Source organism: Pan paniscus, chromosome 5, assembly GCF_029289425.2.
Source record: "Pan paniscus chromosome 5, NHGRI_mPanPan1-v2.0_pri, whole genome shotgun sequence".
Taxonomy (NCBI): domain Eukaryota; kingdom Metazoa; phylum Chordata; class Mammalia; order Primates; family Hominidae; genus Pan; species Pan paniscus.
The window spans coordinates 85,631,615-85,646,611 of NC_073254.2; the positions used below are offsets into that span (position 1 = coordinate 85,631,615).

The 14,997-nt window shown below is 38.6% G+C and overlaps 2 protein-coding genes across 43 annotated transcripts in view; one reads left to right on the forward strand and one right to left on the reverse strand.

Moving 5' to 3' along the window:
* LOC129397991 (protein eyes shut homolog) overlaps positions 1-14,997 on the reverse strand; it is a 565,331-nt gene that overhangs the window by 424,206 nt on the left and 126,128 nt on the right. The window lies entirely within an intron of this gene.
* The window catches only part of LOC129398007 (probable small intestine urate exporter), a 49,336-nt gene continuing 36,402 nt past the window's right edge, over positions 2,064-14,997 (forward strand). Inside the window, exons 1-2 of one of the 3 annotated variants that reach the window (XR_010112437.1) lie at positions 2,064-4,781; positions 8,499-14,649. The gene's annotated coding sequence lies outside the window, so the exon portion shown is untranslated. Of the gene's footprint in view, positions 4,782-8,498; positions 14,650-14,997 lie in introns of those variants that run through there. The other 2 variants (XR_010112438.1, XM_055113846.2) reach the window with 2 other exon arrangements.

The following is a 14,997-nucleotide window of genomic DNA, read 5'->3' on the forward strand; positions in this document are numbered from 1 at the left end:
AAAATCTGTATTATTTATCTAAACATCTTTATTTACTTTACCATATTTGGTTTAAAATGTAAACTGATTCTAAAATACAATTCGTTGTTTTCAAATTATATTACCTAAATATGCTATAAGAATATTAGACAACTTTTGAAGTTAGTAACTTTGAGCTGATTTTAATCGTTTATTTTGAGAGGAAACTATTTGTACATTTATTCATTTTGTGCGGTTGTTCTTAACGGTAGTCTTGATTTTCTTAGTTGCTATCATTATTACAAACCTCTTTCTCTGTTTTTGATAAGCTAGATTATTAAATGAAGGAAAATTAATGGAAAATATAGGGGGAGCTAAGAGATGGAAACCTCTCCAAATTCTCAATTATATAACAATACATAAAAGTATCGCATAAATTATCTCACTGGTAAGGTAAGGCGGTACTTGAGTCTTGCACATCCTAAAAATGAAATGCTATTTTAATAATGATAAATAATTCAACGATCACTTAAGCCATTGTAAATAAAATATTAAACTTTGAAATGTATTTTATGCACTGCTTAAATAAATTGACAAAAATATTTCTAAAGAAAATTTAAAAATCATCCAGAGTACTTAGAATGTAGAATTCTTAATCTATATTGTTTCTTCTGCTAAAGGTAAGAGCTATCGAATAGCATATGTCTTCACTTTTAAAATACACCATATTGAATTCTGTAAGCTTAGTCTGGTTTTTGTCAGGATACCAAAGGCATGAAAAGATTCGATAGTTAAAAAATTCAAACTGCAGCCAGATTACATATATTCTGAGGCATGTATATCTCACATATATGTTTTTGTGTGTTTGTGTGTGTGTATATACATATACATATGATAATTCACTTTGAATAAAAAGGTATGTTTTGTCTCTTAGTTTTAAAATTATTATAATTAACAGTCTAATAATTAAAATGATATAGATTAAAAAGTCAATTCTCAGTGTATATCATGACGAATAGCTACTTCATCATGTATACTTTAGACAATTTAAAACTATTCTTCACAAGCTAATGTGAAATTCATGTTAAGTGCATATTCACATCAAAGTCACTTTTACATTAAGTGTTTACTGCAGGCATGCTTTCCACATGATCATCAAGGCTTGAGTGACCATTTGAGGTTTCATCTTGCATTCTATTTGTGCAGGTAGTCTTTCATTAGATCTGACATTGATCGTCTGTCAATTTGATTTTCTAATCTTATGAGACTCATTGTAAACAAAATAACTAAATGTTTGCAGGCCCACAGAGAAAACACAAGAGCTCTGCATTTTATTTCTGACAGAAGCATTCTTTTCAATCAAGCTTAAAAATAGAAGAAAATAACAGTATTTTTTCACTTTATGAATTCTTACCAAACGATTGGGTCCGAGGCATTTAGAATTTAAAAACAACTAATCTAAATATAGAAAGAGCCTGGCTTGTGAAGTTTTAAAATTAGACGATGGAACCAATAACGAGCATATGTTAATGAAGACATGAAATCATCACGGCATTACATCTATCTTAGTCACAGCCTGGCAGTGTGCCCATTGCCTAATAAATTGTATCCTTAGTCACAGTTTATAAGACACAAGAAGACATTTTCAGAACCTACAAATGAAGCCAATACGTGACATTTCAAAACTGCCACAATTAGTGGAAAATATTGGCTTAAAGCTAGGCGCCTTTGGCCTGGCCTGGCCTAGCCCTAGCCTGGCCTAGCCCTAGCCCTGGCCTAGCCCTAGCCCTGGCCTAGCCCTAGCCTAGCCCTGGCCTAGCCCTAGCCTAGCCCTAGCCTAGCCCAGCCCAGCGCAGCCCAGCCTAGCCCCGCCCAGCCCCGCCCCGCCCCGCCCAGCCCAGCCCCGCCCCACCCAGCCCCGCCCCGCCCCGCCCAGCCCAGCCTAGCCCCGCCCAGCCCCGCCCAGCCCCGCCCCACCCAGCCCCGCCCCGCCCAGCCCAGCCCAGCCCAGCCCAGCCCCGCCCAGCCCCGCCCAGCTCAGCTGATGGTCGAGCGCTTGTCATAATGCGCCAGGCGGGAAGCCTCACAGGCAATGCACTCAAAAATATCACTAACAAAAGAATTCATGAGGCCGGGCGCGGTGGCTCACGCCTGTAATCCCAGCACTTTGGGAGGCCGAGGCGGGCGGATCACGAGGTCAGGAGATCGAGACCATCTTGGCTAACACGGTGAAACCCCGTCTCTACTAAAAATACAAAAAATTAGCCGGGCGACGTGGCGGGCGTCTGTAGTCCCAGCTATTCGGGAGGCTGAGGCAGGAGAATGGCGTAAACCCCGGGGGGCGGAGCCTGCAGTGAGCCGAGATCGCGCCACTGCACTCCAGCCTGGGCGACAGAGCGAGACTCTGTCTCAAAAAAAAAAAAAAAAAAAGAATTCATGATACTCATGGCCTTGGAAGAGATTCCAGTGTCCGCGTGGATCTGCTTCAGCACCTTGTAGATGTAATTAGAATAGCTCTCTTTGCGGCATCTCTTCTGCTTTTTGTCCTCCTTCGAGTTTTAGCGACTGCCTTCTTAAAGCCCTTTTAGGAAATGGTAGTGCCCTTTGAAGCAAGCTCCAGCATGTTTATCTTCCAAGTTCACGGGGAGATCACTAACTGATGTTTGACTGGAGTGAAGGGTGATATTTACAGGCATGGCCCTCAACCTACCTCATTTACATCCAACATCTGGTTGGATAATAGGCACAGTATGTAAATAAGGCAATAGCAGTATGGTTCTCTGATTGGATAGATGGCTATCAGCCAATCAATCAGAGAATCCACAATCTGCTCTCAGACTAGAAATACGCTGAGTGCCCGTTTTAACGGGTGTCTTTTTCCGTTATAACTTTTAGTTTTGGGCTATGGCTTAGACTAGGGAAGCTCGGGGGAAGGGTACGCGCTATTCATTCAGAGAGGTTCTGCAGTTCCCCGTGGGCGGTGTCAACCGGCTGCTCAGCAAGGGCAACCATGCCGAGAGGGTCGGGGGCTGCACACTAGCGTACCTGCCGGCGGTTCTGGAGTACCTGGCCTCCGACATCCTGGAGTTGGCGGGCAATGCCGTCGGAACAAGAAGCCTAGCGAAGCCTAGCCTAGCCTAGCCCAGCCTAGCCTAGCCCAGCCCAGCCTAGCCTAGCCCAGCTGATGGTCGAGCGCTTGTCATAATGCGCCAGGCGGGAAGCCTCACAGGCAATGCGCTCAAAAATATCACTAACAAAAGAATTCATGATACTCATGGCCTTGGAAGAGATTCCAGTGTCCGCGTGGACCTGCTTCAGCACCTTCTAGATGTAAATAGAATAGCTCTCTTTGCGGCATCTCTTCTGCTTTTTGTCCTCCTTCGAGTTTTAGCGACTGCTTTCTTAAAGCCCTTTTTGGAAATGGTAGTGCCCTTTGAAGCAAGCTCCAGCATGTTTATCTTCCAAGTTCACGGGGAGATCACTAACTGATGTTTGACTGGAGTGAAGGGTGATATTTACAGGCATGGCCCTCAACCTACGTCATTTGCATCCAACATCTGATTGGATAATAGGTAGAGTATGTAAATAAGGCAATAGCAGTAAGGTTCTCCGATTGGATAGATGGCTATCAGCCAATCAATCAGATAATCCACAATCTGCTCTCAGACTAGAAATACGCTGAGTACCCGTTTTAACGGATGTCTTTTTCCGTTATAACTTTTAGTTTTGGGCTATGGCTTAGACTAGGGAAGCTCGGGGGAAGGGTACGCGCTATTCATTCAGAGAGGTTCTGCAGTTCCCCGTGGGCGGTGTCAACCGGCTGCTCAGCAAGGGCAACGATGCCGAGAGGGTCGGGGGCTGCACGCTAGCGTACCTGCCGGCGGTTCTGGAGTACCTGGCCTCCGACACCCTGGAGTTGGCAGGCAACGCCGTCGGAACAAGAAGAAGACCCGCATCATCCCGCGCCACCTGCAGCTGGCCATCCGCAACGACAAGGAGCTCGACAAGCTGCTGGCCCGAGTGACAATGGCTTAGGGTGACGTTTTGCCCAACATCCAAGCTGTGCTGCTGTCCCAAAGGATTGGGAGCCACTACCACAAAGTCCAGTATGAATAACCACGCAAGTTGTAAAAGCCAGCGAAGTGACTTGAATGTCTAATGTGTAGAAGAAACAAAAACAAAAACAAAAACCACAAAGCTGAAATCAAAGGCCCTTTTCAGAGCCACTCAATTTCTGAGAAAGAGCTAGTTTACAATAGATTTACACAATGCTGTTTCGTCAATAAGACTACAGCTTTCGTAAACAGGACTCAGAACAGTTCTGGTTATTGGGGTATCCGAAGCAGTTTCCTTTAACACTCGGTAGTATTGACAGCAGAACTTGATGTTTCTGAGTGGAACTGTTTCAGCACCTACTTCAGGTAGGCAGAGCAGTGATTATAGCAGGCTCCTGGAAGGGAAAATGCCACTCTTCTTGGGAAAATGAACAAACAAATTAGGACGTTATTGTGACGACCTATGTAATTCCTGAGAAAAATAATATGAAGATGGGGAATCATATTTTGGGGGTTGAATTTTAGTTAGAGTGTCGAATTAGACTAAATGATTAGAAGCAAAGGAAGATTTGTAAACTTGCAGCTTTCAGCACAACTCTTGTTGGGAGAGCATGACTGTATGGACATCAGTCAAGGAATGGGCATATCTAAACATACTCCTAGGGCGCATGTTTTCTTCTGCCAAAGAATTACCTTCCGAGAATTCTAGGATGGTTATATGTCTAGAAGACCGTAGCCATGCTATGTTAATAAACCAAAAGATAAAAGGTACATACAGATATGTGATACCTTACTTATGTGAAGTGCTTAATACACTATAATAAAGTTTATAAGGTTTATAAGGTTTATAACATACACACTAAGATACAAACCTATAATTAGCCTTTGGTTTGAGATATAATGGACACACTGAGATATAAATATGTTCATACTTATAAATACTCGTATTTATAAGTATAAAGATACTAATATTTTAGTATGTGGGTTATATCTCAAACCAAAGCCTAATACTGTGTGTGTGTGTGTGTGTGTGTGTGTGTGTGTGTGTATGTGTGTGTGTATGACAGAGTATTGCTCTGTCACCCAGGCTGGAGTGCAGTGGTACAATCTCACTGCAACCTCCACCTCCTGGGTTCCAGTGATTCTCCTGCCTCAGCCTCCCGAGTAGCTGGGATTACATGCACGTGCCACTATACCCGGCTAGTTTTTTGTATTTTTAGTAGAGACGGGGTTTCACCACGATGGTTAGGTTGATCTCAAACTCCTGACCTCAGGTGATCCGCCCACCTGAGCCTCCCAAAGTGCTGGGATTACAAGGGTGAGCCACTGCGCACGGCCAAAAGTTATTTTCTTCACAATCCTTGTGTCCATAAAATTATTACCCTAAACCTATAGAATTAAATAAATATAAGAGCTATTTGTTGAAAACAATTATTAAACCTCCTGGGAACTTAATTTAGATAGAGATATTTAGGAATTGTTTTAAGGTTACAAGGACATAGTTTAAAAAAACCTATGTTAACATATTTGAAAATATTGAAGAAATGTGAGAGTTTCTGAAAAAATAGAAATTGCTTAAATTAAACCTAGAAAGCAGTGAGGATTAAGACGAATGGGGAAAAAAATGAGGTTACCAATGAGCTAACATCCTCAAATATCAGGCTTCTTCTTAGACATTTAAGAAAAGGATAAATCTATAGCTAACGAAATGGTTTCCAATTATTAAAAAAATCCCAAAAGTGAATGCAGAAGGCATGCTACTAAGTGCAGCACATTCTCAGTTATAAGTAAATATACACAAATCTTCCATTAAATATGAGCAATCAACTCTGGTAGCCAATTAAAAAGTTAACAGTGATAAACCAGGATCCATCTACGAGTGTAAGGATGTTTGAATGCTGAGTAAAATGCAAACCTGTTTGCTAAAGGAAAAATAAATCTTAAACTCAGTAGATGCTTAAAAGGCATTTGTTAATATGTTTAGATGGATAATCTTTGTTTCTTAGTGGAATACTGGTAGTTGTTGTTAGAGGACTTTTAAAATCACTGTTATTTAATAATGTTCTTGATGATTAGACAAATCTTTAAAAAGGGTATTAAAAAGATTCTCCTATACTAGTAGAAGGAAAATAAAATCAGATTTAAGTAACAACTGCAGGGCAATGCCCCACAATTAACTGGGAAATAATTGTTGGAAATCAACAGTTCTCCTCGGAGCCACACACCCTTTCAGAAAAGGAGCTGTGATCAAGTTTCAAAAAATATCATTTCAGTAACTCGCTTATGTTCAATGTAGTAATTGCAGCTGCTTCAAAATGATGGCATTAATCTATCATCCTTAGTTCATGCAGATTGTATTATATGACAAGGGATTTTAATAGGTAAAACAGAACATTTTTGGTGAGTGTTGGCTATTTTTCATTTATAAATTCAGAAAGCCATAGTAAACATTTGCTAAAGGAAATGACAATATTCTACTGTAATTATACTGTGGAAAATAGGGAATGTAGCGGGATTAAAGACAAATGAAATGGAGAATGAGCAAGGACACATAATACTTGGTGTTAAAGCCCAGAAGGGACATAAGTACATCTGATTACCCTCTAAAGTGGGTGAATGAGGAGCAGAGAGATTAAGTGAGCAATCATGCTCTAATGCAGTCTGTTCTGCAAAAGACCAAACAAGGGAACAGTCTTACTGCTGTAACACATCACAAACTCCTAATCTGGAAACATCAACATTGACTGAATTCAAGTACCCAAACCATACAGTAGAGCTAAAAGTTTTTTCACTTTTTTTTTTTTAACTACAACAAACATTTAAGAAATACCTTTTATTCCATGACCCAAAGTCACAGTTAGGGAAACATGTACACACCAAGAGCTAAAACAAAAGTTTTCAAAAACAATATGCTATGGTGGAAGCATTCTGACATTACTTTCTAAATTATTGTGTTGTGTTCTATTGTTTTATTGTATGTTCTATTTCACAAGTGGTTCATGACTTGCTCTTCAGAACAAGATTGGGATGATGAAAATGGTCAATCAGGGCAGTCCACTCTGCACTCAGGTTTAATCAATAAAGGAACTGCACTCACTGGGGTACCATGATTGGTTCAAAGGTTGGGCATGCCACCCAAGCTGAGCCAGTAAGAATCTTTTCTGATATGTTCAGACCTGGAGATTGAAGAGACATATTTATAGGGTTGCAGGACAAATAAAAAATTTTAGAAAATTAATCCAGAGCTGCCAGTGGCTGAATCTCTTGCTCTTGGAGCACTTAAAAAAATAAAGGTGACATCAGAAATAAAAACTTCTGTGGCTGTTGAAAGAGAAGGTGGTGGGGGTGGGGTGGTAGGGGGAATGTCTGTGTATCTCAGATTCCACTCTCTGAGGACTTCAGTCCCAGCAGCTTTTCTTTCTAGTCTACGGTTACCCTAGAAGAGAACTGTTAATGGGCCCCACCCTTTCCTCCTTAATTTATCTCAATAATGAGTTTCTTTTGTAAGAACATCTGTCTGACAAATTTAAGCAAAATTTTCGGCTTGACACAATAAAAACCCCTCCCCAAAATCATAGTCAATTAAATGTGTTTGGTCTTTAACCATGGCCCCGTATCTCAGTACTCATTTCGGTGAGATTAAATGGCTTTGTTCTTAATCCGGGTGTGCCAGAAGGGATAAGAATAAGGAAGAAGCATGAAATTAAGCTAAAAGATGGAATTGTTCTCTTTCCTTTAATACTGTAAAGCAATTAGAAGACACATTTAGAGCCAAACAAGGGGTATGGCTGGTGCTTTGAGAAGATTTTTGGATCCTCAGAACATTTTGACTCCCTTCCATGGGGTCATTAACCCATTCCTTCCTTCTACTGTTAAGAACCCATATCAGACCAGTGGGATGGGCAGGTCTGACTCTCAGTGTCTTCTGTCACACCAAGATTCTTTTAAAATCCTGAAATGTATCAGAACTGGACCATATTTAACTAAATTGTTCTCAAGGTCTTTCTACACAGTAAAAATAAAATTAACACCCTATTATCTTTTCCATTAAATTGTACAAAATTACATGGTCCAACTGAACTCATTATAAAATCACATTTGCAAAAATTGTAACAGTGAGAAAATTATGACAGTGAAAGAGATCTGACCTAACCAACTTCATCTTGCTAGATCTTGTTAGATCTTACCTAACTAACCTCCAAACCGCCCTTGGTTATTTCTGGGCATGGGCCAAGCTAACTTTGGGAGAAATTTAGTTTCTAGTTTAAGTTATAATAGCCCTTCTCAATAAATTAAACCACCTTTGTACAACTAATGAAAGCCTACCAGGTTAGGAGGACGAGAGGGTCTTAATTTGTAGTTGAAACATTATTCCATTACCAGCCATTATTCTATAGGTGACAAGATTTGCAACTTCTCCAATTACTCTTGTAAATAATGTCATTAGTGTAGAATCTAAGATTGGATTTTTGGATGTCTTTTCAGGCTTTTGCATTTCTGATGACTGGATGGCCCCACTGGATCCATGACTCTTGACTCAACTGGTCCTATGGCCACTACTCAGAAGTGGACTCAGCTTCAGGAAGGCCATTTTCCCTATCCCTATGATTGCTTTCTCAATCAATCAGCAGCACCCATTCCCTAGCCCCCTGCTTGCCAAACTATCTTTGAAAAACCCTAGCCTCCAAATTTTCGGGGAGGTTAGTTTGAGTAGTAATAAAACTCTAGTCTCCCTTCTAGCCTGTTTTACATGTATTAAACTGTTTCTCTATTGCAATTTCCTTATATTGATAAATTGGCTTTATCTGGGCAGCAGGCAAAAGAAACCCATTGGGTGGTTACAACTGCTATTACAACCAGTAATATATGACCATCATATGGCACCCAAATAACATGATTTTGGAAATAAAAGTTACTGCCTTCCAATGAAATAACAATGTTACTAGATCACTGACAGTTTCCCCCTTTCAAAATATAATAACAAAATTAGGAATTCCTTCAAAAGAGTCTTCTCTACGATTGTTATGACAGAGAAATATAAGTCCTACATTATATAAAGTGTTTTATTCTTAACATGTTTCTTCTGATTCCCCTTAATCCTAGACATTCAGATTCTACCTGGATTCTAGATTGGTATCTAAGATCAGGAGCAAGGCGAAATGTTCACTCACAATTAAATTCAACTGTATACTGGAAGTCCTTGCTAGTACAACAGGGCAAGAAAAAGAAATTAAGGGCATATGTATTTGGGAGAAAATAAAACTCCCTATATTCGCAGATGATATGATTGTTTATGTGAAAAATCACACTAAATCTTAAAAGTACAAGTAAAAGGAACTAGAACATCTAAAACTATTTTGAAAAAGAATAAAGTGGTAGGGATAACTGTAACCAAATTCAGGACTTATTATATAATATAGTCATCAACACTGTGTAGTAATGGCAGAATAGATCAATGGAACAGAAGAGAGAACACACAGATAGTCCTACACAAGTATGACCAACTGAGTTTTGACAAAGATTAAAAAACAATTTAATGAAGGAAGGATAGTGTTTTCAATAGCTGATGCTAGAGCAATAGGCAAAAATATGTATGTTGACTTAAACCTTACACCTTGCCTAAAATTAACTCATATAGATCATATATTTAAATATGAAAAATGTAAAACTATAAACCTTTTAGAAAAAATACGTAGGAGAAAAGTCTTTTGAGTCTAGATGTATGCAAAAAGTTTTTAGACATGAAATCAAAACAATCCAGAAAAGAAAAAAAAAGTAAAAGCTTTTGTTCTGTGAAAGTCTCTGTGAAGAAAAAAACGACAGGCTGCAGACTTACAGAATATATTTGCAAACCATATATATGGTAAAATACTTGATCTATGTTAATATAAAGAATTCTCAAATCTCAACAATAAAAAACCAAACTATCCCAGTAAAAAATGAACAATATTCATGAAGAAACATTTCACTGCCAAGGACACACAAAGGGCAAAAAAGCACATGAGGAGATGTTTAACATTAATGCTCATTAGGAAAGTGTAAATTAAGACTAGGATGAGGTATCACTACACACTTACTGGGCAACTAAAATAAAAAAATTGACAACATCAAATGATGGCATGAATATGGGAAAACTTGATCTCCCATACATTGCTGGTAAAACTATAAAATGGTACAGATCACCTTGGGAAACATTTTGCAGTTTCTGTAAAATCAAAACATATACTTACAACATGATCTAGTACCCCCGCTATGGAACATTCATCCCAGAGAAATGAAAATGTATGTGTTTTAGTCAGTTTGGGCTGTTACAACAAAAATACTATAGACCAAGTAGCTTAAACAAACAAGCAAAAATATTTCTCGCAGTTCTGAAATCTGGGAAGTCTAAGATCCGGGTGCTGGCAGATCTGATCTCTGGTGAGGGAACTCTTTTTGGTTTGTGGATAGCCTTCTTGTATCCTCACGTGGCAGAGAGAGAAGAGAGATAGAAAGCAAGCTTTCTGGATTCTCTTCTCATAAGGGCACTAATCTCATTCATGAGGGCTCTACACTTATGACATAATTACATTCCCGAAACTCCACCTCCTAATACCATCACACTGGAAGTTAGAATTTCAACATGCGAATTGAGGGGACACAAACATATGAACTAAGGGACACAAATATTCAGTCTATAATGTTATGCTCACACAAAAATCTGTATGCATATATCCATAGCAGATTGTTTTTAATAGGTAAGCCTTAGAAACAATTAAGATGTCCTGTAATGAGTGAATGTTTAAACACACTGTGGTATATTTATACCGTGAAATATTACTCAGCAACAAAAAAGAAAAGCTATTGGTATACAGAATGAGTAGAATGGACTTCTAGGAAATTATGTTGACTGAAAATAAAGCCAATATCAAAAGATTACATACTGTATGATTCCATTTATATAACATTTCAAAATAAAGTCATAGGGATGGAGAATAACTTAATGGTTTCCAGGGGTTTGGGATGGTGAGGCCGAGGGGATAGCATGAGGTGTGGTTATTAAGGTGTAACATTAAGGAGATCCTTGTGATGATAGAATTGTTCTGTACTTTGATTGTGATGGTTACACAAATCTACACACATCATAAAATTATATGGAACTATTCACACATTGTACCAATGTCACATGCCTGGTTTTGAAATTGTGCTATAGTAATTAAGATAAGGCCACTGGGATAAAATTAATGAAGGATACAGGGCACCTCTGTATACTAGCCTTGCACCTTCCTGTGAACCTATAATTATTTCAAAACAAAAAGTTAAAACCAGCCCCTTTTAGCTATGAGGCAACAGTATAACTGATATCCATTAGTTACTAGGGAAAACAAAGCCAGAGCTGGAGAAATCTGGGATCAAATAACATTATAAAAATAAATTAAAATTTTATGAAGAGAAATGTAAAGTCACAGGCTGGAGCAGGAACTGACTGACATAAGGGAAGACAATGATCCTAAACCTTAGTTACTTAGAAAACTAAAATATGATCCACATTCTCCAGACAATGGAAAAAACAAACCAAACACCTGGATATTTACAAGATATAACAACTTCAAGCATCTACGAAGTCATTTTTTTTTAATTGGGTTTCTCAAATATTAGAACTTATTGATTAATATAAGTTATTTGTTGTATTACAACAGTTATTAAACTGAACTTCTAATTTCATTAGGAAAAGAATAAATAACAGTAGGGGTGGTTTAAAATTACAATAAAATATAAGTCGCAAAAAATTTAATCACCAAAGAATGGACTATATGGAATGCAAGATACTGACTTTACTGATGAGCTCCTTTCTCAGAAAAGTGAGTTTATTCTGAGATTTTTATAAAGATAATTCTGAAAATAAAATGGTTCAAAAAATGAATCTCAATTGTAACACATTAAGAAAATATATAAAATATCTGCACTTCCATGTTAATTATAGCATAACTCACAATAGCCAAGAAATGGAATCAACTTAAGTGTCCATCAATGGATGACTGGAATTAAAAAATGTGCTATATATGCACAGTGCAATACTATTCAGCCTTAAAAAAGGAAATCCTGTCATTAGCAGCAACGTGGGCGAACCTGGAGGATGTTAAGTGAAATAAGACAGGCATAGAAAGAAAAATATCACATGTTCTCAGTCATATGTGGGAGCTAAAAAAGTTGATCTCATGGAGATAGAAAGTAAAATTATGGTTACCAGAGACTGTGAAAGGTGGAGGAGGTGGTAGGGAATGAAGTAAGGTTGGTTAATAGGTAGAAAATAAAAGGAAAAAGTTCTACCATTTGATAGCACAGTAGGATGAGTATAGTTAATAATCACTTATTATATATTTTAAATTAGCTAAAAGAGAAGATTTGTAATGTTCCCAACACAAAGAAATGATAAACATTTGAGGCGATGGATATCCTAATTACCCTGATTTAATGATTACACATTGAATGCATGTATCTAAATATCACATTGTTAAAGTATACAAAATATGGCTGGGCACTGTGGCTCACACCTGTAATCCCAGCACTTTGGGAGGCTAAGGTGGGTGTATCACTTGAGGTCAGGAGTTTGAGATCAGCCTGGCCAACATGGCAAAACCCCGTCTCTACTAAGAATCCAAAAAAAAAAAAACAAAAAAAGGGTGCAGTGGGTCACGCCTGTAATACCAGCACTTTGGGAGGCCGAGGTGAGTAGATTACCTGAGGTCAGGAGTTTGAGACCAGCCTGGCCAACATGGTGAAACCCTGTCTGTACTGAAGATACAAAAATTAGCTGGGCGTGGTGATGGGCCGCCTGTAATCCCAGCTACTCAGGAGGCTGAGACAGGAGAATCGCTTGGACCCAGGAGGCAGAGGTTGCCATGAGCCCAGATCACTCCACTGCACTCCAGTCTGGGTGACAGAGCGAGACTCTGTCTCAAAAACAACAACAAAAATACAAAAAGAAAAAAAGAAAATTAGCCGAGCATGGTTGTGCATGCCTGTAATCCCAGCTAGTCGGGTGGCTGAGGCAGAGAATCCTTTGAACTTGGGAGGCAGAGGTTGCAGTGAGCGGAGATCACACCAAGACAGAGTGAGACTCTGTCTAAAAAAAAAAAAAATGTATACAAAATATCACATTGTTGAAGTATATCCTTGGCCGACAGACAAAATGGACTCCCTGTGACAAACTGAGACTCTCAAACTTCAAACAGAACCAGAGGGCCACAGCTGGGTGAGGGAGCATTCAAATACTCTGTGTTCTCAGAAAAATGTTGTAAAAGTATCACAAAACTTCCCTTTCTATAATCAAGCCAAACCGGTCATTGTTGGTGCCAAGGTAAAACTACAGCCAAAGCCTCTGGGCAACCACTTCCAAGGTTAAAAGAATCATCTGTCCCAGAGACTTCTGGGCTTGGAAGCCAACCAATCAGTGTTCAACTATGGTGGCCAATCAGAGTTCAGCCATATCAGGACTTGACTGTATTGACCAATCAGAACTAAGTTACATTGACCGATCAGAACTAAGTGAATTTAAATCCTTTATTTGCATAAATGGGCCTGACTGGGAACCTGGGCAGGAAACTTTTGTTATAAAACCAAAACCCAGTGGGGCATAGTGACTCATGCCTATAATCCCATTATTTAGAGAGGTCAAGGAGGGAGGATGGCTTGAGACCATGAAGACTAGCCTGGACAACATATTGAAATGCTGTTTTACAAAAACAAACAAAAAACAAAATAAAAAAAAAAAAACAGCTGGGTGTGGTGGTATGCACCTGTAATCCTAGTTACTGGGGACTCCAAGGCTGTAAGAGAAATAGGCACACTCATACAGCTGCTGGTGGAAGTGAACAATGGTATAATATGTATGGCGGGAAATTTAGTCGGGTGTGGTGGCACACACCTGTAGTCCTAGCTACTCAAGGGGCTGAGGTGGGAGAATTCCTTGAGCCCAGGAGTTCAAGGCTGCAGTTAGCTATGATCCTGCCACTGCACTGGGCAACAGAGGGAAACCCCATTTCTCAAAAAATAATAATAAAATAAAAACACAAATTAATACATTTTGTGCGGAATTTAGTAAAACCTAACAAAATAACATATGCCTTAACCATGGACCCAGGAATTCTCCTGACAATCTATCCTGAAAATACAACTCCACATATATGAAACAACAAAGATGTACAAGGTTGTACATGCAGATTATTTGTAATTTAAAAAATTGGAAATAATGTTAAAGTCTATCCACAGGGGAAATGTTGAGTAATGTCTAGAACAGACTCACAGTAGAACACCTGGGAAGCCATGGAAATGAATGAGAATCATCTCCATGTGTTGGTACAGAAATCTCCATGATATATTTGAAGTTTTTATAAAAAAGGTGAAAAAACTGTGTATTGAGTACTACTTTTTTTTGTAAAAAGGAGTAACAATTTAAACCATGTTAATGATTTACAAGCTCAAGAAACAAAATTAAATCAAAAGGAAAATAAGCAAACTCTGACACTGAAAGCAAACTGAAACGAATGAAATAAATTGTATTTTGTATTGGTAACATGATTACACAGAGAACAGATTATTTCCAATGACTTTTGAATATAGTTCTCTGATGATACATTCTTTATGAGATGCCTTCTATTTTTGCCAGAAACTTAAAAAAAACTTTCTAGGTTTTATAAACCAATTCAAAGCATAGGAAAATATAGCACCTTCTATGTAATTCTGTGAGTTAGTGTTACCATGAAATCAAAACTAGACGAAAGAAAAACAAGACAACCTGAAGCTAATCTCAATTACTAGAGTAGATGCAGAAGTCCTAAACAGAATAATATGAAATTCAATTAAGTAGTTTATTAAGAAAAAATATATTGTGAAAGTACTTGATTTATGCTTGCAATGCCAGTATAGTTAAGGTCTTAAATGTCATCCACATTAAACAAGGGTTACTGAGCATGCACATATGACAGATACTGCTCCTGGCCTG